Genomic DNA, 23,140 nt, shown 5'->3' on the forward strand with positions numbered 1-23,140 from the left:
TTGTAATTAGTCACATATCTAGTACGGTGGAAATTACAGACGGCTGCGTCACGTTGAAATTACACATCTATCACGTAGATACATACGTAATATTAAATTTTAACCTGAAATGTTACAGAAACGTATCAAACCTGTCTTGTCCACAATTCTCTCGTAATTAAGCTCTTCATGCAATTCTCTGTGCATGTAACGTGGATTTAACCAGTCGATTTTGGGACACCCTGTAATTTTAATAGAACATGTACAGTATAGTCCAATAAATGATAGATCATTTGAACTCTAAGTGTTACAAGGTTGATGCTTAAATTAGACAAATGTTGGTGAATTTAATTTTGGAAAATCAAAAATATTATTCTTTTGGAGATACAGGGTGTCAAAGTTTCATTTGGGGATACTTTTGGAAAGCTTGAAATCTGCTCTATCTTTTGTTTTCTATGACATTTCGACGTAACTTGTCAAATAAGAGAGTAATTTAGAGTCAAAGCAACGCGTGTCAAAATATATGTGATTTTATGGTGAAGGAACTTTGACGCCCTCTATTGTCCAGACGGTGTGACCAATCAACTCGTATGGGGATATGATTGGAAAGCTTGAAATCTGCCCTATCTTTTGTTTTCTATGACATTTCAACGTAACTTGTCAAATAAGAGAGTTATTTAGAGTCAAAGCAATGCGTGTCAAAAAATATATGATTTTATGGTGAAGGAAATTTGACACTCTCTAGCAGCCAAACGGTATGATTAATCAACTCATGTGGGAATACTTTTGGAAAGCTTGAAATCTGCTCTATCTTTTGTTTTCATGACATTTTGACGTAACTTGTCAAATAAGAGAGTAATTTAGAGTCAAAGCAACGCGTGTCAAAATATATGTGATTTTATGGTGAAGGAACTTTGACGCCCTCTATTGTCCAGACGGTGTGACCAATCAACTCGTATGGGGATATGATTGGAAAGCTTGAAATCTGCTCTATCTTTTGTTTTCTATGACATTTCGACGTAACTTGTCAAATAAGAGAGTAATTTAGAGTCAAAGCAACGCGTGTCAAAATATATGTGATTTTATGGTGAAGGAACTTTGACGCCCTCTATTGTCCAGACGGTGTGACCAATCAACTCGTATGGGGATATGATTGGAAAGCTTGAAATCTGCTCTATCTTTTGTTTTCTATGACATTTCAACGTAACTTGTCAAATAAGAGAGTTATTTAGAGTCAAAGCAACGCGTGTCAAAATATATGTTATTTTATGGTGAAGGAACTTTGACACCCTCTAGCAGCCAAACGGTATGATTAATCAACTCATGTGAGGATACTTTTGGAAAGCTTGAAATCTGCCCTATCTTTTGTTTTCTATGACATTTCAACGTAACTTGTCAAATAAGAGAGTAATTTAGAGTCAAAGCAACGAGTGTCAAAAAATATGTGATTGTATGGTGAAGGAAATTTGACACTCTCTAGCAGCCAAACGGTATGATTAATCAACTCAAGTGGGAATACTTTTGGAAAGCTTAAAATCTGCTCTATCTTTTGTTTTCTATGACATTTTGACGTAACTTGTCAAATAAGAGAGTAATTTAGAGTCAAAGCAACGCGTGTCAAAATATATGTGATTTTATGGTGAAGGAACTTTGACGTCCTCTAACGACCAAACGGTATGATTAATCAACTCATGTGGGAATACTTTTGGAAAGCTTGAAATCTGCCCTATCTTTTGTTTTCTATGACATTTCAACGTAACTTGTCAAATAAGAGAGTAATTTAGAGTCAAAGCAACGCGTGTCAAAAAATATGTGATTTTATGGTGAAGGAAATTTGACACTCTCTAGCAGCCAAACGGTATGATTAATCAACTCAAGTGGGAATACTTTTGGAAAGCTTAAAATCTGCTCTATCTTTTGTTTTCTATGACATTTTGACGTAACTTGTCAAATAAGAGAGTAATTTAGAGTCAAAGCAACGCGTGTCAAAATATATGTGATTTTATGGTGAAGGAACTTTGACGTCCTCTAACGACCAAACGGTATGATTAATCAACTCATGTGGGAATACTTTTGGAAAGCTTGAAATCTGCTCTATCTTTTGTTTTCTATGACATTTTGACGTAACTTGTCAAATAAGAGAGTAATTTAGAGTCAAAGCAACGCGTGTCAAAATATATGTGATTTTATGGTGAAGGAACTTTGACACCCTCTAGCAGCCAAACGGTATAATTAATCAACTCATGTGGGGATACTTTTGGAAAGCTTGAAATCTGCCCTATCTTTTGTTTTCTATGACATTTCAACGTAACTTGTCAAATAAGAGAGTAATTTAGAGTCAAAGCAACGCGTGTCAAAAAATATGTGATTTTATGGTGAAGGAAATTTGACACTCTCTAGCAGCCAAACGGTATGATTAATCAACTCAAGTGGGAATACTTTTGGAAAGCTTAAAATCTGCTCTATCTTTTGTTTTCTATGACATTTCAACGTAACTTGTCAAATAAGAGAGTAATTTAGAGTCAAAGCAACGCGTGTCAAAAAATATGTGATTTTATGGTGAAGGAACTTTGACACCCTCTAGCAGCCAAACGGTATGATTAATCAACTCATGTGGGAATATTTTTGGAAAGCTTGAAATCTGCTTTATCTTTTGTTTTCTATGACATTTCAACGTAACTTGTCAAATAAGAGAGTAATTTAAAGTCAAAGCAACACGTGTCAAAAAATATGTGATTTTATGGTGAAGGAACTTTGACACCCTCTAGCAGCCAAACGGTATAATTAATCAACTCATGTGGGGATACTTTTGGAAAGCTTGAAATCTGCCCTACCTTTTGTTTTCTATGACATTTCAACGTAACTTGTCAAATAAGAGAGTAATTTAGAGTCAAAGCAACGAGTGTCAAAAAATATGTGATTGTATGGCGAAGGAACTTTGACACCCTCTAGCAGCCAAACGGTATGATTAATCAACTCATGTGGGAATATTTTTGGAAAGCTTAAAATCTGCTCTATCTTTTGTTTTCTATGACATTTTGACGTAACTTGTCAAATAAGAGAGTAATTTAGAGTCAAAGCAACGCGTGTCAAAATATATTTGTGATTTTATGGTGAAGGAACCGTTTGATCAGTCAACTTATATAACTATACAGGGTGGTCAAAAGATGATTTCACGGGCTACAAATTAGTAAACTGAACCACCCTGTAACTGTCAAATTGACTTGCCTTCTGGACCAGTCAAATTTGAAACGTTCACACCAGATTGTTAGCAACTAAGTTTTCAGTTTAAATGGAATAAAACTTAGCCGGGAAAATTCATAGCAAAACTGAAAAAACTAAGTGAAACTCCCCAATATTGAAAGTTTAATAAAATACAAACAGGAAACTCGTCGGACCTAAAACTTTTCTGGAATAAAAGTTTCGTCAGACAGTGAAACCAGGCAAAGTATAATGAAATCCACATATGCCGTCCTGGTGTGTTTTCCTTTTGGATATTAAATTGTGAGCTTTACACGGTTGGCAATTTAATGAAAATTGAGGGAAAGCTTTGCACGCGATGAATTAAGTTTGATTTCCCTATAAAGGAGTAAATGGTAGAGGCAAAAAGTGGCTTAAATAGTGCGGCAACCACTTAACCATTGTCGGTTACACAATACCCTTGTTAAGGCATCTTAGGATTACAACGACGCGAACTTCTGTAATGGGAAAGGCACATTGCCAATGTAAATACTGCGGAGCAACTGCATATAATTACCACAAATTTCGATGTAGACCCGCAATTAGCAATCCTTATTAATCTCGAGTTTAACTTTAACCCATTGCCCGGGAATTTGGTTTGGTAATCAGTTCATTAGAGCGGAAAGACTTTGAAAAGGACCAACGATATTTATGGGCGAGGGATTCTAATTGAAAGGGCCCAAACTGTTTGCCTTTTGAATTTTAACTTTGATTCATAATTGATTATGGTTTATACTGGACTTAATTATGCTTATAATCTTCTGTAAGATTATTTAAAATTTTTTATTATTAACTGTTAAAGATGAAAAATTGTCAGAAATTTTTTTTTGAGGAAAGATAATTTAAGAAATTTAAAGAGAATCACTGTAAATAGTCTTTGTGCTGTACTTGTTCATCTATAAATTGACTTTTTGCTTGTGTTGTGTCGATTCAGCTTAACTGACTGAGAAAATGAGGAACAGCTTTCAGCTTGCTGCTTTTTCTTAACTACAAACAGTGAGTGCTTTGATTTCTCTAAAATTCTGTGATAAAACATCCGTTCTACTAAATAATGGAATATCCAAGAGAATCTGGGAAGATCCCAAAGACAATGAAACCCACATCTGGGATCATCCAAGGTTCCATTAATCAACGTCGAAAGTTTGTTACACGCGGAAATCTTAGTCAAACAAAATATTAATTTAGCGTTTAACCCTCTTCACCTAAGGTTGGACGGTAATTTGTAAAACTCGCCGGACTTTAAAAAGAGATAACGTCCCCGAATTTTGGATTAATAATGATTTAGCACCAGGCGTTTCGAGATTCGGTCTGTCACATTTTTCCATTAATTTCTATAGCGTATAAAGCGGGGAAGGCTTGGAATATAATCCGGTTCGGAATGGGACTTCCTCCAAACCGCAAAAACTAGGTTAAGTTGGTCTAATAGAGCGCAGCTTCTCTGGCCAACTAAATAAAACCACTTGAAAATCCACTACCGAAACTGGATGTGTAGATACGAGATAACCAGTTTTGCTGTAACGAGTTGTTGCAACTTTTCAAGCAAAGAAACTTTTCTGTTAGCCTCAAAAATAGTTTTTCTTCATTTTGAATCAGTTATCGTCATTCTGAGATATATGCAGAAACCAAAGATGCGCAGTAAAAAAAAGTGACCAACGGCTGTCGAAAAGACACAGCAACGCCATCTAGTGCTGGTTCTAGTTTTTCAGGTCACGTGACCGTTTCTAAATTGACATTTAAATTTCTAGAGTCACACACATTCAACACATTCACATTTGTGAACTGTGATTTCAAATAAAAATTACAAATCTTTCAGACTTATCCATGAATTTTCGTATTTACGTGTTTTTGTGGTCACATGATTGTTCAAATTTATAAATTTTCAGTCACGTGACCGTCTTTAAATTGAAATTAAAATTTTTAGATTTCTATGATCATTTTCAAAATGGGCTTCTTTCTGGTCACGTGTTTGCAATTTAAACTACACATTTTCGGTCAGGTGACTGTCCTTAAATTGAAACTTAAATTTTGAGAGTCACATAATCACTTTCAAGTTTTTCCTAGATTTTGTGTGTGTTTTTTTTGTCATGGGACGGTTTTTAAATTTAAACTAAACATTTTCAGTCACGTGACCGTTGCTAAGTTAAAATTTAGATTCTTTGCATCACGTGATCACTTTCAAACTTACTCTGAATTTTTTGAATTCACGTGACTGTTTCTAATCTGTTGTGATTAAATTGAAATTTAGATTTTTAGAATTACATGCACTCTGTTATTCCTCTTTTCATCAATCAAATAATAATCTGGCAGTTAACATGTGACTGCGCTAATCGTACACAATGTAGTGTCACGTGACAATAGTCAAATTTAGGTCTGCTTGGTCTAGGAAGGAACACAACTATGATTAATTTCAGAGACTTTCTTCTCGTCACGTGACAGTTTTAAAATTTAAACTACAACTTCAGTCACATGACCATATTTAAACAGAAAAGTAGTTTTTCAAAATCATAATGGCCGCATTCGTAAGAAACTATCGATTAGCAACCGATGGACAATTTTTTTCTGAATGCACTGAAATAATTCGATTATTGATCGAAAAAGGTCGTTTTGCGATTATCGATTGGTTCTTATGGATCATCAATTCAAATTTAGCCTTAATTTCGCCAAGTTACGTGATATTTTCAGTCACGTGACCGTCCTTAAATTGAAATTTAGATTTTTAAGGAAATTATTCTATTATCTGAAACTTTAATTACTCATTTAGAGTTGCCAGAGGCCTCTAGGAGACATTTTGGCTTTTCCAGAAGACTCTGAAGCCTTTTTTACTCATTTAGAGTTGCCAGAAGCCTCTAGGAGACATTTTGGTTTTTCCAGAAGACTCTGAAGCCTTTTTTACTCATTTAGAGTTGCCAGAGGCCTCTAGGAGACATTTTGGCTTTGCCAGAAGACTCTGAGGACTATTTAATGTTACCAGAAGCCTCTGAAACTGAAATTATATCAAGAAGTAGAATAAATCTGTCACTGCATAAACTTACAAGGCACCTACTGTGACGTCACGCAAAGCTTTGCAAAAATAAGTTTGACATCGTGCACAGGTCCTCCATTGTGACGTCACAGTGGATGCCTTAGTAAGTTCGTGCACTGACAGGGTTGTTCATTTCTGGTTTTTGTAGTGCCTTTATACTGTCTCTTTAGAGTCTGAAACCTTCTTAAAATTGCCAGAAACCTCTGGAATCATTTTGAAACTGTCAGAAGTCTTTAAATGCCATTGAGAAGTTTCTAAAAAATGTCAGAAGCCTCTAGAATCGTTTTGAAAGTGACTGGCTTTCGACTTGCTGCATTTTTTGACCAATCAAAATTTTTGATTACATAGTTGAGTTATGCTTGCTAAAGCTCTGCTTGAGATCGTATTGGCAATTTCTCGAACATTACCCCAATCTTGTCCACTTATATCTAATAACCGGGCAAAGTTTAGTAAGCGAGAGCAAGTTTAACTATACCTGTGGGCTACAAAGAAGTTGCCATTAAACTCCTGCCCTCCCCTACCAGTTAACAAAGTTATTTACGTCTCGAGGGAGGTAAAAGCGACTTTCGGCAACATCAACAACCTGGATCGGGCCAATTTTTAATACCCGGACCGGATTAGTGAGTAAAATGAGCTAATTAGTCGTTTTTAACTTTCAATAAGTTTAAGTCAGGCGTAGCAGGATCAAAAATTAGTTAGCAAACGAATTATCTTTGTAGCCTTCCTTTAAGGCGGGTTTTAAGGGATTAGTTTCGCCCTTTAATGGCTAATCAACAATAAATCCCTTAAAAGTCAAATTCCTTTTATTGTCAGGGGAGAGTTGGATGGCGGCCATATCAAAACGGATCGATGGAACAGTTCAGTATTCAAGCCCGATTGTCTGCCTGTGTGTGTGTGTTATCAGAAATACAGTCGTGATTTATTTCCAGCCATTTTATTAAATAGGAATCAAACTAGAGGCGGTCTTTTTCGGAGACAAACACACATTTACAGCCAAATGTATTTCCATGACTTAATCCAAAAAAATACCTTTTACATTTTAAGGTCTCAGAACATTAAACGCGTGACAGTGTTGCAAGTGCGCTAATGAATGTGTTGTACAATGCACTTTGGCTTAGTCCATAAATCCATCACTGTCTGCAGCATGCGGCACATTTTGTCAGGGGGAAACATTTCCCAAACTTTTGTTTTTACACCGAAACTTTTAATTACCCCCTTTTATGTTCACGCATTTCTTTTTCAAATTCGACAATATTATTTTGTGTTTCTACCGAAAATAATGATCGGTCCGGTGGAAAATTAAATTCAGAGACAGAGGATTATCACTTTTCATTGACTAATGCAAAAATGTTGTTGGTTTATCCTCCAGGTAAATAAAACACAGTTTGTGGGGCAAATTGGACGGAAAACAGAATTCATTTGCCTACGACGGTTTAAAAGCGCAAATTTGTTTTGTGTCATTTGTGAAATGAGAATGAAAATCGTTGAGAGTCCTGAAGAATGACCTGGAAGCCTGTTCATATCTATAGAGAAATTCAAACGGAATTGATATGACGTCACAAATCTCAATATACTGGACATAGACACTAGAAAGGCTGTAAAGTCTTCTGGCAATGCTTAAGGAGTTTTTAGTAGTATTTCAAGGCTACTGGCACTTTCTTAATGATTCTAGAAGCCTATGGCAATTTTAGAAAATTCTAGGAAGGTTTCAGGCACTAAAAAAGCACTCTGACATTTTGTAGGAGGGTTTCAGTGGTATTTAGAGGTTTCTGGCACTTTCTAAATGATTTTAGAGGCTTGTAGCAATTTTAGAAAATTCTAAGAAGGTTTCGGACGGTAAAAGAGGCTTCTGACACTTTGTAGGAGGTTTTCAGTGATATTTAGAGGCTTCTGGCACTTTCTAAATGATTTTAGAAGCCTCTGGAAATTTTAGAAAATTCTAGGAAGGTTTCAGACACTAAAAGGGGCTTCTGACATTTTGTAGGACGCTTTCAGTGATATTTAGAGGCTTCTGGCACTTTCTAAATGATTTTAGAGGCTTCTGGCAATGTTGGAAAGTCTTTCAACATTTTTTAGGAAGTTCTCAGTCGTATTTCGAGGCTTTTGGCATTTTCTTAGTGATTCTAGAAGCCTCTGGCAATTTTAGAAAATTCTAGGAAGGTTTCAGACACTAAAAAAGAACTCTGACATTTTGTAAGAGGTTTTCAGTGATATTTAGAGGCTTCTGGCACTTTCTAAATGATTTTAGAGGCTTGTAGCAATTTTAGAAAATTCTAAGAAGGTTTCGGACGGTAAAAGAGGCTTCTGACACTTTGTAGGAGGTTTTCAGTGATATTTAGAGGCTTCTGGCACTTTCTAAATGATTCTAGAAGCCTCTGGAAATTTTAGAAAATTCTAGGAAGGTTTCAGACACTAAAAGGGGCTTCTGACATTTTGTAGGACGCTTTCAGTGATATTTAGAGGCTTCTGGCACTTTCTAAATGATTTTAGAGGCTTCTGGCAATTTTAGGAAAGTTTCGGATACTAAAAGAGGCTTCTGACATTTTGTAGGAGGTTTTCAGTGGTATTTAGAAGCTTCTGGCACTTTCAAAACGATTCTAGAGGCTTCTGGCAATTTTAGAAAATTCTAGAAAGGTTTCAGATACGTACAGAGCCTTTTAACATTTTTTTAGGAAGTTCTCAGTCATATTTATAGGCTTCTGGCATTTTCTTAATGATTCTAGAAGTTTCTGCCAATTTTAGAAAATTCTTGGAAGGTTTCAGTCGCTGAAAAAGGCTTCTGACATTTTGTAGGAGATTTTCAGTGATATGTAGAGGCTTCTGGCACTTTCAAAATGATTCTAGAGGCTTCCAGCAATTTTAGAAAATTCTAAGAAGGTTTCGGACAGTAATAGCGACTTCTGACATTTTCTAAGAGGTCATTACTGGTATTTAAAGGCTTCTGACATTTTCTTAGTGATTCTAGAGGTTTCTGGCAATTTTAGAAAATTCTTGGAAAGTTTCAGTCGCTGAAAAATGCTTCTGACATTTTGTAGGAGGTTTTTAGTGGTATTTAGAGGTTTCTGGCAATTTTGGAAAATTATAGTAAGATTTCAGAGGCTTGCTTCTGTAATTTTTATGTTGGTTTTAATGGTTTCAATAAAACTTTTTAGCACTTTCAAAATGATTTTCGAGCTCCGGTGAAACCTTTAGCAAATTCTAGGACACTTCCCAAATAAGGATACTTTTGGTCTCTGTCAAATTTCGGAAAGTTTCCATGGCTTTTTGCAAAGTGCAACGTTGTCAAAACATTCGCAGTTGTGAATCTACAATATTATAGTTTACGTTGTTGTCAAATCACTTAAACAACAACAATAGGGTACTGTATAAAACAAAAACATACATATTTTTGTTGCTTTCTCTGGCTGTTTGAAGATCGTAAACTTCGTCGTTTTTCCTCTTATTTTCAAACGTGTATCGGGGGTGAAAAAGATTCTTGGGAACGGGAAACAGGGCTCCGTTGATTGAAATTTCGATTTGCCGCATCGTAATGGCGACAATTTATTTTAAAGACCGTTTAGTTTTTGGTTTCAACAGCAATTTGCAGTAAAACCGACGCAGAAAGGAATCGTCAATTCGATTTGTAAAATTGCACTTTCCATATTAATTATTTAGCTAAAGTGATTTACAAAGCCGGATTTGAAAAATGATGCACCCACCACAACCTGGTGGTAACAGAATTATGTTAATTTGGTAACTCTGCCTCCTTTTATGGCATATAACAGAGAAAACTTTTCTAGGTCGCTCCTTTGAATAAATTATTAGCTTGGGAAGGTGCTGAAATGTCGGAGACAGTCTTTTACTTAATTATATTTAAGTTTAAGCGAAAACGACACTTTTAACCACTTTAAGTTTGGTTGCTGATGTGAAATACAAAAAGAATCAAACTAATGTAGGTTGACGTCACTTCAGATCAGTTATTTGATTTCTCTTATAGTTTTGAGTGATTCTTAAGTAACAAAAAAATCTGTTCTTTTTTAATTCTTACATTTTTAAAATACATGTGCAATTTACTTAATAACCTAAAAAAACACAAATGTGACATTATTCTGAAAAATTATCCTCACTGCTTGAATCATCCTGTTGGTCTACACATATAATCAGTGGTTGTATTTCTTCTCCGTCCATAACCTGCTCTCTATTGTCCCATTTCATAATTTCTTCCTCTGGTATAACGAATACTATTTTTCCATACGGCATCTGAAATATCATAGCTGGTAAAACTAGTCATAGAGATTTTAGACAAATTTTACCTGCCAATGTGCATATTATAGTAGTTTTTGGACACAGTTGTTTTTCCCCATATCAGTTCATAATTTCCAAATGGGATTCTGACAAAAAGCGTCAAGATTAGTATCATCATGCAAAATGAAAAACAAAAAGATAAGCATTTTCTAAAAAAATATAGTTAAATTTTGACTAAAAGAGTTTTGCTTGTAGCTAACCTTTTGCCATCTACCCTGGTGCTCTTCACACTGCATGTTTGCTTTCATCCTGCCAGGAATGGCCTGGGGTCCCATTTTGGAATATCCATGTCTCATCTGTAAAAACAAATTGTTAGAGATTTTGTTGCTTTATTTCTACATACCTGCCTAAGAATTGAATTCTTTTAAAAGCTATATCAGGAAGTTCCATTAATCCTCTTCGGGGGCAATCTCTTAACCACTTAAGACTTTTTTCATAAATACTTTCCATGGTTATGTTAGGTTAGGTTGAAAAGTGTTACCAAAACATTAATGAACAGGACATAAAATAAACAAAACAACTTACTTTGTTCATACATCTCATATATGGAATTTGTGAATAGCTGCAACATCAATATTGGCAATGTCCTTAATAACCTTTGGCCTACCTGGACTTTTCTTTGGTGAACTTAACGGAATGCCTTGCTTGACTTTCTGTGTTATAGCACTGTAGAAACACCAAGCCCAAGTGCTTCAGCTACACACTAAAAATACTGTTGGTAAACAAAAATACTCTAAAGCAATAATTTTAGTTTTACTTCTCTCACTGCAGCCAAAGGGATAAAAGGACCTCAGGTTCAAAAAATGATATTAAAGCAGCGACAAGCTGCTGGCTTTGTTTATTTAAAGCCATGTTTATTAACATACTCACAACACTCACTCTTAAACACCAAAATAATAAGTAATATGTACACAGACACACACCAACGAACTAAATAACTATTAACTACTGCAATAAATAATGCCAATTAACCGTAAAAACACAAAGTAAGCAGTTTTTAGTCAAATCATTTGTGCAAGTCATCAACAACGAAAACAAAAACAGCAAACGGTCAAGCAATCTGGCAACGACGCACACAACTCGTTTAAACGCCGAGATCCAGAAGGTCAGGTTTGTATCAGAATTGCGTTCATTTAATCAGCGCGTGTGAGAAAGAGAGCGCAACTAATCGCTAAGCAATACGAATGCATTTTCAAAACGTCAAAGTCACTGATGACGTGCATTGCTCCACCGCCTACTATACTCAAAAATTCCAATATGGCGGAAATAGTGATGACAGTTTGCGTTTGTTTGTATTGTGGAAATTGAGTTTTTTTGAGGATTAGATGAATTTTTACGGTTTAAAATCAAGACTTGAGGTTATTTGCGTGAATTATTTTTGTTTGCTGCCGTTCATAAGTTTTTCAAGCCACATTGTAACAGCAATTCAGGAAAAAGCCTTTTTTACTTTACAAAAATCTAACTCAACAGTGGTTGAACACTTTGAAGTGGGATGATTTTACTCCAACACTATACTCAATGGTAAGTACCAGTGCTTTCTAATGTTCTTGGTAATAACATAAGAACCATTTAGCAGTTTTGCTTACCTAGTTTCGAGGATTTACAAATTTTCTTACATTGAACAGTCTTTAAACCATACTACTGGTTTAGGTTAGCCGGGAAAAGGTTTTTGTGAGAAATAACCGGACGATTTATCTGGACCTCGGGCTCCATTTAGGAAATTGTTGGCGTCGTTACGAAATTTACAATAAAACACGCAATAAGCATAGAAAGAGAAATGGGGCTTTCCTAGCCGCGCATTCGGCCGAGGATATATTACTCTACACGTAGACGCAATACATCATCTAGTTTAGAAATGGAGAAAGGAAAAAGCCAAAGATAGGGGAGGCCCACTGTGTTTTGGAATTTACTCGGGAATTTATAATAACTTGGCCAAGCGTAATTTATTGCGTTTCATTAGTAGAATATAAAAATTTCCCGGCTCCGGTCAACTTTGTGAATATTATACGTTCAATAATGCTGGGTTTTATTAAAATTTTCTTCGTCCAGAGGTACCCTCGGTATTTATTAATTACCCGGCTAGCAGCAACATTCAAAATTGATAGTAACCAAAAACTAGGTTAGGTTAGGAGCAGTCATAATTTATAACAATAATTATCTGGATTTTTGGTTTTTCGTAAATCCGTTTGTTAAATTTCTACTCTAATATTAAGGGAATTAACGGAAAACATACAAAACAAGCGTATAAACGCGTACATTAGTCAAAATAACACACAATTTCGTTTTATCGTTAGGGCTGCGTTAATGAAGCTAATGGAGCGCAAAACTGAAACATGTTTTGTTATTATACCGTGAAATAAAACGGACAAATATTTACGTTCTATTACGCTAGGAAAAAGCGCTTTATTTAACAGCGTGAAAAAAAAAATTTCAAACAAACGTCTGATACACTTTAACCATAAATCTCCGTTGTTATTACTCCCCCATCTCCACCAGATCATAAATCATATAGATTTATATAAACTTACTTGGAATTGTTGTCCGCGTTTGTCGCCGCCAGCGGGAAAATTGACAATTTTCAGTTATCACCTTCTATTTGCCTCCAGGGCCCCTCAAAACAACTCAATGTTGAATTAGTTTGAGAAAATAACATAAAACCTCAATTAGTGAGCTGGAGAAGGCCTTTTAGGGCAAATGCAATCTTGCCGACAGGGAAATTCCCTACAACTTTTCCCTTCTACATTTTTGTGCTATTTTTTCAAATAACCGAGTTGAATGAATTTTGTAATTTTTCTCTAGCGACAAAACCGTACCACTAACCCATCAACTTTTATACGTCAATAGAAAGCTCATTGCATTGACTATCCATTGACGTATAAAACACTACTAAAAATAGTGCAAATAAACGAGTTATTGAAAATTAAACAAAAGGATGCACGAAAAATGTCATACAAAAATAGTCAACTTTGACGCTATCTAGCGGCCAAACGGTAGCACTAACCAACCGACTTTTCTACGTCAATGGAAAGCTCATTTCATTGGCTGTCCATCGACATATAAAAGTATATACAAAGTGTTAGAAATACGCGTGTTATTTACGGTTTACAGACAGGGTGCCCCAGGAACACTTTTTGACTGTTTAGGGTTAATTTGACCGTGGAAAATTAAGAAATCACGGTTACATGATCTACTAGGTCTACTACGATGCAATGCATAGAAATTCCTAGAAAACCAGATTTTACAAGTGACAATTTTCGTAAGGGTCATATTTGTCTGAAAAGCCACCACTATTCTAATGGATTTTGCGTTTTATGGGCCACTTAGTGCAAGCGAAAATCGACTTTAATGATTTTATTTCTACAGGCTCTAAAATTGACACTCACTGTTTGTGCTAAATATCAAAGAGTTGCAAACAAACGAGTTGTTTGACAATAAATTGACAGTTTTGACTGAATTTGACAGCTACTACTTTAACCTTCAATAACTCGATTAGTTTGACAGTTACAGGGTGGTTCAATGTATCAATTTAAAGAATAAATTTTTCAAATAAGTGACCTAATACCAATCTACTTTAATTTTGAACAGAGAATGGAGTGTTTAATTTCAAAAAAGGGCCTTTTTTCGAACTGATGTCTTGAGCTCTTTTTTTGACCATCCTGTATAATATATTTTATCGTTTTTCTTCGCCCACTATTAGAAAAAAACTTTGTATAAAACGACAAAACACGAAAACTATGAAAAAAAAGTTTTCTGATACGCATAAATTAAAATTATTGTTTTTAAGACTAAAAATATTAAATTTCACATAAAACGGTAAATATCTCAGAAACGGATAGAGAAAAGTGTATGACATTTATACACGAAATATGTCTAGAATTTGACGTAGAATCGAAAAATGCAATAATATACAAGGTGTCCCATTTAAATTAAGCAACAGTTGATATCTACTTCCGGATAAATCGTTCTTATTTTTACTTTTTTTAATTAAAAAAGGTTTTTTTAGACACTCCAGTCGTGGTAATTCAGAAAATTAGTGGGTATTGTTAGGTTAGGTTAGTTATTGGGAATTATTAGGAATTACTGGACATTACAAGGAATTAGTGTACAAAATTTGACAATAGTTATTACATTTAACCAGTTTTTTTTCAAGTGTCATTTCTGTCATTTTGACAAGTTTTAGTCTAAGGTCACGTGATTTTTTTCCCGGCCATTTTGACCGTTTTTTTGTCGTCACGTGACTTTTGGTGGCTATTTTGACGTCACTTGACGAATCACGTTCTACACCAATATTTTCTATTCAATTTTCATGCACTCATGTTTTGTTTGAATTTAAATAACTTCTTTATTTGACTGTAATATGTCGATGGATAGCCAATTAAATGGACTTTCTGTGTAGACTTTTATACATCAATGGATAGCTAATAAAATGGGTTTCCAACGATCTATTAATTGGGCTGCTACAGGGCGTCAAAGTTGATTGAAACTTGACACTTTTGACGCACTTTTTTTAGTGCAGTGTTTCATTCAATTCTGAATAACTCGTTTATTTGGTTCACAGTATATAAACTTTTGTACGTCAATAGATAGCCAATGAAATTGACTTTATATGATATGACAACACTGGTTAGTAGGTTAAACCGTTTGGCCGCTAGAAGGCGCCAAACACCAATTTTTCTATCAACTTTGAGAGTCCAAGCAAAAACCGTTTCAGAACCTCTTGTAATACTTTCAAGACTCAGAAGGCAGTTTGAAAGACACTGGTAAAATTTTGGTCTTTCTGATTTACAAAAAACTTCTAGTGACTTTTTTTAAGGATTAGGAAGACAGTTTTGGAACCACTAATAACATTTTGGTGTTTCTGACCTTTGTAATACTTGCAAGACTCAGAAGACAGTTTGGTGTTTCTGAGCTGAGCAAAAAAATTGCACGGACAGCTAAACATGCTCTATAAAACGTCACTCATTTGTTAAAACAAGACAGTTTTAAACGTCAGAGGGATTGGTATGCAAAATGCAATTTTCCACTATTGAAAACAGAAATTATTGGGGTCCGTGGGGAATTAACAATCGAATGTTTTTGAACTCGTCACGATTTAAAACTTTTAATTGGACTTTTTTGTGCATTGCCGTTTTTCGGTAATTGCTTTTGTTTGCCTCCGTAAAAAAAAACCAATATTTTATCTATGTCCAGTGTAATTTGGTTAAGTACGTGCAAAAATGTAAACAGAGACGTTTCCGGTGGAACAAACGAGATCAAAAGCAGCTGGTCTGGAATATCTTTGAAAGGATTGAGCCATTGTTAGGGATGTAATTCGATTGACTCTGTCGATGTCGTGATTGCGACTTCAAGCAAACCAAATAAATAACGTTTTTATGCAATCACACAAATCTCCAAACATATCATTGTTTGCTGCGATGTAATGATTTTAATTTTCCACTTTCTAAGCGACCTTTGGAAAACCGTGTAACCGACAGAGAAACGTAGATAATTGCATGCGCGGGAGAAAGACAGAAAACGAAAAAAAATCAAGTAGGCCATATTTTTAGCGCGCTGTTGCCAAACGCCGTAAGTATTCAATACCCTCGACAAACTTACTTACGGCGTTTGGCAACGGCGCGTTAAAAATATGGCCTACTTGATATTTTTTTCGTTTTCTGTCTTTGTCCCGCGCATGCAATTACCTACGTTTCTCTGTCCGTTACACGGCTTTTGGATTTACCACACCTGTATAGTTGGTTCAGCCATTTGCGACTGTTACGTCACAATTTGACACAATAAAGTTGTCGTTTAAATCAAAAAATAACCTGGATTTTATACGTTAGATTCCGTTAAAGAAAATGATTATTTAAAGTTGAAATTTATGTCCCGCATATATCACATTGAAATACGATATTGGGTTATAAATTCCGGTTTTTATCTAACCCCCACCGGAAGGAAATTTATCAATAAATAAATTTTTGCATAAAGTTGCCTGTATAGTTTGGTTTTGTTGATTTACTGCTCCCTGCCTACTCTATCCGCACTAAAACAGTTAAAATGCTGATTAAGGAAAACATTCTAACGTGTAATACGTTTAAGTTTCCTGGCAAAAGTTTTCTTGTTATTAGCGTTGCAACAACTTTTAACAAAATATTGCCCATTTCAACTTAGCAGGCAAAGTTTACACTTTGGCTTATTGTTCGCATTACAATTTTGAGCTATTTGCCTGATGCATTTACTAACTTGGGAATTTACGTGCACTGCTTCTGAAATTGCACTATATAAATTCAAATATAAACATGGTAACACACACTTTCAGCCAAATTATTCAACTTTTCTATTTGGAACCTTATTTCACTGATATGGTATGAACTTTTGGATTTGACATACACCCCTCCCCCGCGCAGGGTGAGTTTCAAACGGCTGTAAAAAATTCAATTTGTAATTTAAAAATCCGATTTTTCTGGTATATTAGAGTGGAGGTACGGGGGCTGTATTCGGGAATTTTTTCAGATTTTTCCTGCGGCTAACTTGACCGCCAGAGGGCGTTGAGTGTAGTGTCCCTCTAGACTTTGCTAGAAGTTTTTTGCCGCATCATTTTTTGAAAATTTCTAGCATTTGTATTTTTCAATTCAGCCCTGACATTTGCCAGGATTGACAAGTGGTCCTAGTGGAACTCAGGAAAAATTTCACACTAAAATACAGGGTGGGGTTGGAGAGATACAGGGTGAAAGGTTAAAACAGGGGCGAAAAATGCACTATTCACTTGGACCGGCTGTAACTTTGGTTGTGGTTGCGTACAGGGTGGTTTTTTTTACCAAAATGCAGCCAAAAGAATGCTTTATTTGACCACCCTATACAACTTGCCCGGAAAAATTTGTAATGACAGCGCCAGAGGAAAAACGTCAAAGTGACACAAAGCTAAAACCATGTAAAGCACTCTCTAGTTTGACAGATCATAACTTTGGTTGTGTATGAGCTACAGGGTGGACTTTTTTACCAAAATGTAGCTAAAACAATGCTTTATTTGACCACTCTGTACAGCTTGATCGGAAAAATTTGTAGTGACAGCGCCAAAGGGAGAAACGTCAAAGTGACACTCTAAGCTAAAACCAACAAAGTACTCTCTAGATTGACAGGTCATAACTTTGGTTGTGTGCGAGCTACAGGGTGGATTTTTTTACCAAAATGTAGTCAAAAGAATGCTTAATTTGACCACCCTGTACAACTTGCCCCGGAAAAATTTGTAGTGACAGCGCCAGAAGGAAAAACGTCAAAGTGACATAAAGCTAAAACCATGAAAAGCACTCTCTAGATTGACAGGTCATAACTTTGGTTGTGTGCGAGCTACAGGGTGGATTTTTTTACCAAAATGTAGTCAAAAGAATGCTTAATTTGACCACCCTGTACAACTTGCCCGGAAAAATTTGTAGTGACAGCGCCAGAAGGAAAAACGTCAAAGTGACACTCTAAGCAAAAACCAACAAAGCAATGTTAAGTTTGACAGGTCATAAGTTTGGTTGTGTGTGAGCTACACGGTGGATTTTTTTACCAAAATGTAGTCAAAAGAATGCTTAATTTGACCACCCTGTACAACTTGCCCGGAAAATTCTGTACTGACAGCGCCAGAAGGAAAAATGTCAAAGTGACACAAAGCTAAAACCATGAAAAGCACTCTCTAGATTGACAGGTCATAACTTTGGTTGTGTGCGAGCTACAGGGTGGTTTTTTTTACCAAAATGTAGCCAAAAGAATGCTTTATTTGACCACTTTGTACAACTTGCCCGGAAAAATTTGTAGTGACAGCGCCAAAGGGAGAAACGTCAAAGTGACACTCTAAGCTAAAACCAACAAAGTACTCTCTAGATTGACAGGTCATAACTTTGGTTGTGTGCGAGCTACAGGGTGGTTTTTTTTACCAAAATGTAGCCAAAAGAATGCTTTATTCGACAACCCTGTACAACTTGCCCGGAAAAATTTGTAGTGACAGCGCCAGAGGAAAAACGTCAAAGTGACACAAAGCTAAAACCATGTAAAGCACTCTCTAGTTTGACAGGTCATAACTTTGGTTGTGTGTGAGCTACAGGGTGGATTTTTTTACCAAAATGTAGCTAAAACAATGCTTTATTTGACCACCCGGTACAGCTTGATCGGAAAAATTTGTAGTGACAGCGCCAGAGGGAGAAATGTCAAAGAGACACTCTAAGCTAAAACCATCAAAGTACTCTCTAGATTGACAGGTCATAACTTTGGTTGTGTGCGAGCTACAGGGTGGTTTTTTTTACCAAAATGTAGCCAAAAGAATGCTTAATTTGACCACCCTGTACAAATTGCCCGGAAAAATTTGTAGTGACAGCGCCAGAAAGAAAAACGTCAAAGTGACATAAAGCTAAAATCATGAAAAGCACTCTCTAGTTTGACAGGTCATAACTTTGGTTGTGTGCGAGCTACAGGGTGGTTTTTTTTACCAAAATGTAGCCAAAAGAATGCTTAATTTGACCACCCTGTACAACTAGCCCGGAAAATTTGGTAACGTGGTTGATAGTTTAAACCGTAGGCAAATCCAAACTGGCGGTTAAGTAGTTTGTGCGGGTTTAAACTGTCAAAATTACCTTTAAAATGGCTTCGACTGTGAAAATAATGCCAGAAAAGTGTTTTAACAACTTAAAACTGTCAAAATTACTCTCGGAAGCCTTAAAACTATCAAATATCATCAGGAAGTTGTGTCGGAAAACTGCTTTACCTCCTCAAAACCATCAAATTATGTTAGTAAACCGCTTTCCGGGTTAAAAACTGTTGAAATTACCTTTAGAACCGTTTCGACTGTCTTACAATTGTCAAATAATGTCAGAAAACTGTTTTACGTGCTTAGAACTGTCTAATAATAGAAGGAAACTTTCTTACTACTTTCCAAATGTCAAAATGTTCTTTAGAACTGCTTCAACTGTCTTAGAACTGTCAAAATTACGCTCAGAAGCCTTGAAACTGTCAAAATTAGAATCGTCTGGACTGTCAAAATTATGTTAGGGAACTGCTTGAATCATCAACTGTCAGTTTGACGTGTTAATTCGAAATCATTCATTTGTATTCGTTTTCAAGCTCCACGGAGCGAGCAGCGCGTTTTCACGTCACGATGACGTAATTTAGCAGAACTATAATTTGAGCAACTGTCAAATTACGTCATTGTGACGTCAAAAACGCTCTGCTCATGTGGTGGCTCAAAAAATTGGTTAATTTGAGGTTAGAGCGACAAAACACGTTTACCACGTGTACGCAAAAAAAAAAAAGAAAACGTGAAAGACGTCCGCAATATAATAAATCACGATGGCCTTTCCCTCTGTAAACTCCTCCGCAACATGTTCCTGCAAAACGGGAATTTCAACACAATATCTTTGTTGTCAGCAAATGACGGATTGTTCGTGCACCAATACCGGGTTTTGCTTGCATTCCGGTATTTTCATTTAAGCGAATGGACTTGTTTTCGTGGGGTTCATCAGTGTCCGAGCAATGGATTTCGCAATAAGTTCTGGAAAATCGGGATTAAAGTTTAATTAGCGGATAATATATTAACCTTTCGGGGCAAACAATATTAATTTAAAAAGTTTTTGGAAGTTTTGAATGGCGCCCCTGATCGCCTTAATGGCTGTACAGTTTGTAACGAGATAAAACGCCAAGAAAGTGCTGTATTATGCTTCGGGAAAAATATTTTAAGGAAGCCTTAATCATCCCCACGGTTATATGGTCGTAATTTAAATTTATGATTACCATGTTGCCACATCACCACTAAAACAAAAGAGTCTTCAGATTGTTCATTCAGAAATAATTCCTTAAAAAGGGTTTAAATTAAGAAAATGAATGCAAGTTATTGGAGTGGAAGTGTTGAGTTTCATCCAATTAGTAAATATGAGAACAGCTTGGACTGTAAAAAGAATATTGCACTGCTTTAATCCAGAAAAACCTAACAAAGTTTCATATAATAAATTGTTTTTCCTGTGCAACAGTTACATTGTGTTTGTCAGAGTGATTAGGGTTAGGAGTTTTGCAACTTCCCCTCCCGCTTATTTCAGTAAACTAATTTATGTAAAGTCTGAGTGTATTGTCTTTCACTGTGGTCTTAGGAAGCACTCAAAAAGTGGCTTTTCAAGCTGAATTTCAACTTAAAACCATTAATCCGACTATGAAATCAAGTTGAGAGTCTGAAAAGAGTGAGAGTTTATTTGCATTTCATGCAAATTCATACAGCGTCCGAAAATCCCTCTGAAAAATTATTATGCGTCCTCGGGCGCTCAAACGAAGCACGAAAGCGATCCCATTTCGGTTTCAGAAGTGCCATTTTTCTCTCGTGTGGTATTTTAATTAAAAGTTAATTTTTTTTGTAATTTAAAAATACACACCAACGTGTCCGAGACCCAGAAGTTTAATTATCAACTCTCTAGAGTGTGGGTTAATTAATGCTGGTGTTTCACCTCATAAAAGTATATCAAAAATCAAACTCAATTGACATGACGTCACTATTGTCTCATGCCAAGATAATTGATAACCAAAAAATATATTGTCACATAGTTGTTCTCCATCTCTCTCAAGAGCATTGATTTCCAGCTAATTCTCTTTGTCCTTGTTTGTAAATTTTGAATATTCCATGAATGCATAGTTTTGCAGCAATTTAAAAAAAAATTATGGAAATGTTCCAAACGGTCTAAACATGTTCTAAGAGTGTTCAAAATGTTTTAAAACTGTCGTAACACGACCAAAAATGTTCAAAACATCCTAACTAGTATAGATAAATTCAAAAACAATCTTAAAATGTTGAAAACAATTTAGAAATATTTACAAATGTCTAAAAATGTTCACAATGGACTGGAGAAATTATTACAATTATCCAGTAATGTTCAAACCAGTCTAGAAATGTTTAAAATACAGTTTAATAGTCGTCAAAAAAGTTTAGAAATGTTCTGAGTAATCCAAAAAATTGTTCAAAATGATTCAAAGAGGGTAATAATGTTGAAATCAACCTAAAAATTTTCAAAATGACCTAAAAATGTTTACAAAGTGGCTGTAAATGTAGGTATACAAAAACCAGTCTAAACATGTTCAAAACAATTTAAAAATGTTCAAAATAATCTAGAAATTTGTACAATTACCTAAAAATGTTTAATACAGCCGAATAGTGGTCAAACAATATTTAGGAACGATCAAAGTAGTTCAAAAATATTCAAAATGGTCTGCAAATGTATACAATTATCTAAAAATATTTAAAAATACTGGGAATTGTTCAGAATGATCCAAAAATGTTCAAAATGGACTAGAAATATTTACAATTGCCTAAAAATATTTAATACAGCCAAATATAGGTCAAAAAATAATTTAAAACGTTCCAAGTAGTTCAAAATGGACTAGGAATGTTTACAAGTGACTAAAAATGTTCAAAAGGATTTATAAATGTCCAACATGATCCAAAGTATTTAAAAATGTTGGAATCAGCCTAAAAAAAATTAAAATGGTCTAGAAATTTTTACAAAGGATCTGCAAATGTATACAATTATCTAAAAATATTAAAAAATAACTGAGAATTGTTCAGAATGATTAAAAAATGTTCAAAATAGACTAGAAATGTTTATAAGTGTTTAATAATGTTCAAACCAGTCTAGAAATGTTTAAAATTGCCTAAAAATGTTTAATACAGCCTAATAGTGGTCAAAAAATATTTAGAAACGTTCCAAGTAGTTCAAAAATAGGTATTCAAAATGAACTAGAAATGTGTACAATTTCCTAAAAAGGTTGAATACAGCCTAATGTTGGTCAAAAAATATTTAGAAACGATCCAAGTAGTTCAAAAATGTCGAAAATGGACTAGAAATGTTTACAAGTGTCTAATAATGTTCAAAGGAATTTAGAAATGTCCAACATGATTCAAAGTATCTAAAAATGTTGAAATCAGTCAAAAAAAAATTAAATGCTCTAGAAATGTTTACAAAGGTTCTGCAAATGTATATAATTACTTAAAAATGTTCAAAATGGACTAGAAAAGTTTACAATTTCCTAAAAATGTTGAATACAGCCTAATGTTGGTCAAATAATATTTAGAAACGATCCAAGTAGTTCAAAAATGTTCAAAATGAACTAGAAATGTTTACAAGTGTCTAATAATGTTCAAACGGTCTAGAAATGTTTAAAAAGTGTCTGCAAATGTATACAATTACCTAATAATGTTTTAAAAAACTGACAATTGTTCATAATGGTCCAAAAATTTTCAAATTGGACTCGAAATGTTTACAATTGCCTAAAAATGTTTAATACAGCCTAATAGTGGTCAAAAAATAACACACAAGTGTCTAAAATTGTTCAAAAGGATTTAGAAATGTCCAACATGATCCAAAGTATCTAAAAATGTCAAAATCAGCCCAAAAAAACTTCAAATGGTCTAGAAATGTTTACAATTACCTAATAATGTTTGAAGAAAACTGAGAATTCTTCAGAATAATCCAAAAATGTTCAAAATGAACTAGAAATGTTTTCAAGTGATTAATAAAGTTGAAACCATTCTAAAAATGTTTAAAATGCAACAGAATGGCACAAAATTTCCAAATGTTTGCCGATTTTTCTCCAGTAGTGACGTCATCGTAATTTGATTTGATT

General features: G+C 35.0%; 1 protein-coding gene and 1 long non-coding RNA gene across 12 annotated transcripts in view; one reads left to right on the top strand and one right to left on the bottom strand.

Moving 5' to 3' along the window:
* LOC145737796 (limbic system-associated membrane protein-like) overlaps positions 1–23,140 on the top strand; it is an 87,676-nt gene that overhangs the window by 48,030 nt on the left and 16,506 nt on the right. The gene's annotated exons all lie outside the window — the stretch shown is intronic.
* LOC145737801 (uncharacterized) lies at positions 10,073–12,064 on the bottom strand. Of its 5 annotated transcripts, XR_014180488.1 has the most exons (6): positions 11,283–12,049; positions 11,051–11,228; positions 10,873–10,967; positions 10,726–10,821; positions 10,534–10,674; positions 10,073–10,480 (listed from the first exon to the last, which is right to left on the bottom strand). It is a non-coding gene; the product is annotated as an uncharacterized LOC145737801 (long non-coding RNA). The 5 variants fall into 5 exon arrangements; XR_014180485.1 differs by lacking the exon at positions 10,873–10,967 and having other exon boundaries at positions 11,283–12,064; XR_014180489.1 differs by lacking the exon at positions 10,873–10,967 and having other exon boundaries at positions 10,534–10,611; positions 11,283–12,052.

This window comes from Ips typographus, linkage group LG14, assembly GCF_016097725.1.
Source record: "Ips typographus isolate SLU linkage group LG14, UJ_Ityp_2.0, whole genome shotgun sequence".
In the NCBI taxonomy this organism is placed as follows: Eukaryota; Metazoa; Arthropoda; class Insecta; order Coleoptera; family Curculionidae; genus Ips; species Ips typographus.